General features: G+C 32.2%; 1 non-coding gene across 1 annotated transcript; it reads right to left on the bottom strand.

Annotated features, from left to right (window-relative positions):
• Positions 1–652: 652 nt before the first annotated feature.
• On the bottom strand, positions 653–717 carry LOC118887181. The gene has a single exon (XR_005017909.1). It is a non-coding gene; the product is annotated as a U7 small nuclear RNA (small nuclear RNA).
• Positions 718–6,369: the final 5,652 nt, after the last annotated feature.

Raw genomic sequence — 6,369 nt, 5'->3', positions numbered from 1 at the left:
GAACAGGGGATAACAATCTCAAATCCATGTATTTCTTGTCAGAATCAATGGAGGTCAAAGTAGTGGAACTGATCTTGACAGTGGAACATCTTGAGGGCTAAAAGAAAAAAAAGCCTATATTTGAAGATAATATCCTTTAACTGTAAAAGCATAATAAGGCATATTTAAATAAACAAACCTAAGGAAATGAATTGCCAGCAGACTTGCATTAAAAGAGAATTCTTTTATCTAAAGGAATATGATTCCAGATGGAAGTATGTACCTTCAGAAAGGAATGAAGTGCTCCAGAAATTATAATTATGGATATAAAATTATGAATTTAAAATTATATTTATACTTATAAATATAAAATATTTTTCTTAATTTAAAATACATATGACTGTTTAAATAAAGCATATAACTTATATTAAGCAGTTTAAAACATATGTAGACATAAATGAAACGATAGCATAAATGATGTGGGGAGTGGTAAATGGAACTGCTTGTGAAATTCTTGCAATTTGCATTAAGCAGTGCAATATCAACTCAAGTAGACTGTGAAAAGTTGTATGTTGTAACCCAAGAGCAAACACTAAAGAAAAAATAATGCAAAATGTTTTAACAAAAAAGCCAATAGATAAATTATAATGAAATTCTTTGTTTGTTTTTTTTTTTAGGAATTTTTCTGGTGGGAACCAGAAAACCTGCTAGACAAATTCTACAAGAGCTGTAACACTTATAATGAAATTCTTAAAAAAAAATAGTCATTTACCTTAAAAGAAGACAGGAAAAGAGGAAAAAGTACAGAAGGGAAAAACAGGAAACAAATGATAAACATAAATCCAGTCATATCAGTAATTCCATTAAATGTAAATAGAATAAAAGACAGATATTGACAGAATAAATAAAAATCTAATGGAAAGCTCAGTTTATATGGGCTGGACTCCTTGATTTGTGGGATTCATTACAAAGTGAAATGGCTGTAGGTCTTTACTTTTTTCTTAGGTCCTTATTTTCCTAGGTAAGAACCATCTTTCTCCTTTATTAGAGGTAGAATGCTAACTTACTGTTTGTTGAATGAGGTCTAACAGTCTCATTATTCAGTAGATATTCTTTTACTTAATTCTGCTGTTTTCAATATTGCATCTCTCCATCACCTGAGTCTGTTGTTGCCCTTGGTTCCGCATTGTCTCTGAAAGAATCTCTTCAAATAGTAAACCTCTGATCTTCTGGAAGAATAGGTGTGGGTATAATGTTCAGCCGGACAATTTGAAAAATGACTATCTTGAATAGGCTTATCTTTTTTAGAGGTAAAGGACATAAAGACATATTTGAGTAATACAAATAGTAGTCTTAATAATCATGCTATGAAATGAGAAGCAGCCCTTTTAGGAAAGGGCCAGTGGAAGAAATTTCTGACTTCGTATTGCCATGTGGTGAGAATTATGTATGCTAAACCTCCTAGAACTCCTCAACACTCTCAGCTCATTCCTCTCCCCACTTCTCCGAGGTGGTCTAATTGTTAAACTTGAAGAAAAAGACATGTTCACTTCATTCCTTCCGCTTTTTTCTCTTTCAGGACCTCTGAATCTGCAATGTGGGTGTATTTGATCTGTTTCCTTTCATGCAGGCAACATAAGAGGACAGCTTCTGTCTTAGGGGAATCTGTGTTGTCTGTGCCACTGTGTGCAACTGCGTAATTAAGACGGAGGTGATGGTTGCAGATCTAGAGCCATAGTCTCCAAATAGCTTTAGCAATATAGAAAAGATGGTAATTTCTTCTCCATCTGTCTATATTTGGGTCTTAGCTCTCAAGCTGTTTTGATTAAGAAGGGAAAAAGAATACTATGTATTGCCCCTTAAAATCCCAATAGGAAACACTTTGTGTTTGCCTCTGAAATGTAAATAATATTATAGTTTATTAATTTGCTGCTTGTTCTAATCAGGCTATTTTTGAAATAGTCATTGTATTAGCAAAACATAAATTGTCATTTTTCTGAGGTTTATCTTATTTGCTTATTTTGTATTTATAAAAATACCTGTAAATGGGATATCACTACACTTTTAGTAGAATGACTAAAATTAAGAAGACTGATAATGTCAAGAAATGACATGAGGATGGTGTAAGTGAAATTTTTATATGTTGGTGGTGGGAGCATAAGTTGGCAAAACTACTTGGGAAAATTGCCTTGCAATACCTAAAACAGTGGATCATATGTTTATCCTATGGCCCAGAAATTGCACTTCCAGACTTATTTCCAAGAGAAATAAGTGCATTTGTCCACCAAAAACATGTACAAGAACATTCAAGACTACTTTTTTCTTAGTAGCCATAAATAAATTGCAAATTACAAATGTCCAATGTCAGCAAAATTGACAAAGTATAGTATATTAATAAAATGGAACACTATGGAGCAATGAAATGAATAAATTACCAACACATGTAACAAGGTGAATCTCATAGACATTATATTGAACAAAAGAGACCCCGTATAAAAGGGTACATATCATATAATTCTATTTGTAGGAGGTTCTAGAATAAGAAAAACTAACCTATTGTAAAAGAAGTCAGTACAGTAGCTTCCTTTGCAGGTGAGTAAGTAATGAGTAGGATACCAGGATACCAGGAAACATTTTGAGGCACTAGAAATATTCTAAGTCTTGATCAAGATAATGATTACTTTAATTTATGCTATACCTCAAAAAAGTCAACATTTTATATATTCATTAAAAAAATTATCTTTAAAAACTTGATTCCTAAAAGACAATTGAATGTAGTGAACACAATCATATTTTGATGACCAGGTAAAAATTCATATTCTCATATGTATTCACAACACATAGATAATAAATATTTATTTATTAAGAGTTAATGGATAAACTTGACTTTCAACAATTATTATTTATATTCTACCAATAGTAACAATAATTTCTCAAATCTGAAATTTGATGAGTCAATATTTAATTAGGAAGTTATATTGTAATTGCCCTTTTCTAAGGACCAAGAAGCATTATTTCTACAGAATTACTTAACTATAGAAGTTAGAGTAAAAACAGTGTAATGAAAAAATTGTTTAATCATTCCTCTTTTAATCATTATTTAAGTCATAGCACGTGCACTTGGTATTAGGTATTAACATAAGCTTATATATGAGAAGGAAATTAGTTTATTGGTTTAATAATTATATACTAATATCTATTATATGCAGTTGAATTATAATCATATGGATCGAGCTTGCCACATCATGCCTTAGTTCAAAATGATATCATTATAGCCCTTATATGAGAGACAAAGAGAATGTGTAGCTGTTTCCATTTATAACAAAACAAGACTAATTCCATCAAATTGTCAGTTGTTATGCAACTTCATTAAAATCTGCCATCATCAATTGTTTGTAATCTACTTAGAGTTTGGTTTTGTCTCAAATTCTTATATAAAACTTTTAGCCACGTCTTGTAAATTAATAATTTGAAAACTAGAGGCTGTCTTTTTCATTTATCTTTTGTTTGTTTTTGATGGGCTGGGCAGTAAAACCAAAGGAACTGTGACTGAATGAGACAAAGTCTTCAACTTTGTGAAAAGACATGGTTAGATTAATACTTACTTCTCTTATTAATCATTTTATTTAGGCTTTTGAATATAAGGGCTTATACAATTTAAGAAAATGCAGTCTTCGTGACATTAGTTGATGATAAGAATACCATGTCTTTTTTTTTTTAAAGAAATATATTTACTTGGCCTTTTTCTAACATCTGAAAAAAAAATAGATTCATCATTTCTTGTGTTTAAAGAAAAGTGGAAAATTGAATTATCTGGTTAGCTTATCATGCCCCTGCACTTTAGAAAAAATGCAACAAGTGTTCCATTTCATGGCAATCATTTGATAAACATGGCTAAACTTTCATTCTCTGTGAAGAAAATGACAGCAATACATTTATAAATGGAGGAACAAGATAGCTTTAAAAGAAACTATGGTTAAGTCCTTTCAATCTTTCAATAGAATTTATCAAAATATTTCTACTTTTTTCCATTATGTAGTGACATGGTGACTCGAAATGAGTGTAAATGAGTTACTTTTTTTTTTTCACTCATAATATTTATTAAAGTCAGTAATTCTAAAGCACCAACTTTCCTAAATCACCTGAAAAGAAGGCAGCAATGAGCAAAGTACATGCCTTGCCTTCAAAGACCTTCCAGTTTAATGGTGAAGACAAAGTAGTTACAGTGTGACCGTGTGTAAGCAAACCACAGGGCTAATGTGAAACATCTACCTCAGTCACACAAAATACATAGTTGAGGATCATGGACCCAATTAATCTTTAAGCTCTCAAAGTTGTTACATTGATCAAAGGCAATATTTGATATAATATGCTATGTAGTTGGTTTCAAAATGATAGATTCCTTAAAAGTCAAGATGTTGCTAGAATAGATTCATTGACATTGGATCATACTTTATCTCACCCTGTACGTTCCTTGGTTTCTGACATTTTCCTATCTTCTGAAAATTCTGTTCTATTTACATGAGTTTATCTTATAGTTCATTCTTTTTCTAAAACACCTCATCTAATCTACGACCTTAAACAACTCCATAAGATCACTTTAAACTTTCTCAAGTAGAAGATGACCATCCTCCTCTTCCTTTCATTCCACACTTTCTTCTCCCCAAAATATTTCTGAGTGCAACAAAAAGTCAGTTGTTTTTTGACATGCTGTCAGTATTTAATTTTTAATTAAATTTAATTTTTTCCTAAGTAACTAGTACTCTGTAAATGTATTTCATAAGACTATCTCCCCCCTCCTACTTTCCATCTTCTTAGCTCATGTACACAGATGTCTAAGGTATTCATTTTCCTTTGATGAGGACTTTGGCACATATTTCAAAAGCTCCCTCTACCCCAATTACTGTTATCATTTTGGATTATTTTTAAATCTATCTATGTGAGTCGTCAAATCCATTTTTTAAACCAATATGTAATATTTATGTACGGAGCACTGTGTATATCATTAGAAATACAAAGTTGATTATTTCAGAGCCTCCAGCATTAAGGAGCTCATATTGTGAGACAGACAAGTGAACCAAAGAGTTATGGTACAATCTTTCATGAAATGTAAAAGAATTTTGTTTAAAGGCCTGTGGAAAGAAATTATAAATAATTCTTACTTACTAAAGTAAGACATATGCCATTTTACAACCTTGACTCCAATCTAGCCTGTTAATCTGATATCCATATCTTCACTCTCTATTTCTCTGTTTCTCCCCTTACCACCCACCAGAACTCCAGATTTTATCCTTATTGAACTACTTTCCATTCTTTCAACTTGCCATGCCTTTTGGAATTCTGTGAGGTTTTTCATATGGTTCCATCTGTCTGAAATATCTACTACCCTTCTTGGTCATCTGTCAAACTCCTGTTCATACATTTTAGCTTAAAAATTAACTACCGGATGAAAACTTCCCTGATACTGCGAAAAACGTTGAAATACCAGCTCTTCTGTTCTCCCATGCCCTTTGTATGTACCTGTCATCATATTTTATAGTAATTTAAAATGTCATCTCTTTAACATGTCTGTGAGCTCCTAGAAGGTAAAGACTGACTATATATATTTAGTACCTGGCACATAATAAGTGATCAAAAGTTTTTTTTAATGAAATAAAGATTGACACATAAAAGAGGGAAGATGCTAGAGAAATTCACATCAAAGAAGAGGTTTTTTTTATTCTTATGGTGTTCCTTAGATACAACTTTCCTGTTAATAACTGATTCATTTTTAAGTGTAATGAAAATTGCCTTTAAGGTCTCTGAATCGTCTAGACATCTTTATTAGTCTGGTAAGCCAACTTCTCTCAGAAGCAAGCCTCAAATTAGAGTGCTTAACACAATAAATTTTTTTTTTTTATTCATATAAATTCCAATTCCGATGTTCCCATTAGGTAGTTTCACAGGGTGGCCCTGTTCCATGTGGTGTCTCTCACAAATTCAGTCTCCATGCAGCTTACGAATTTGCCATCTGTAAAATAAGGTTTCTAAATGTGTTGAAAAGGGAAGAACAGCTCCTCTTCCGTTTTCTTTCTGGCTAATCTCTCAGCCAGGAACTGACACATATCAATTCTGCTCATGTTTCATTGGCTAGAATTAGTTGCTTGGCACTATCTAGATACAAAGGGCTGGGAGATACTTCCAGGTACGTCTTATACTATAGAGATTATGGATATTGGTGGTCCATTAGCCCTCTGTGTCACACAAGTGAACTGGCTTAAATACCTGTAAATAGTAGTTATTATCCTGAAGCTAGGATCTGATTATTGAAGAGAATTTGAACCCACCAAAAATGCATCTGTAGATGACTAAAGAAGAGGCATAATTAACTATGGATTGAATAAACTATTC

The sequence above is a fragment of the Balaenoptera musculus genome, chromosome 1, assembly GCF_009873245.2.
Source record: "Balaenoptera musculus isolate JJ_BM4_2016_0621 chromosome 1, mBalMus1.pri.v3, whole genome shotgun sequence".
NCBI lineage: Eukaryota > Metazoa > Chordata > Mammalia > Artiodactyla > Balaenopteridae > Balaenoptera > Balaenoptera musculus.
The sequence above is the reverse complement of the archived record's forward strand: the minus strand, read 5'-3'. Positions and strand labels throughout refer to the sequence as shown.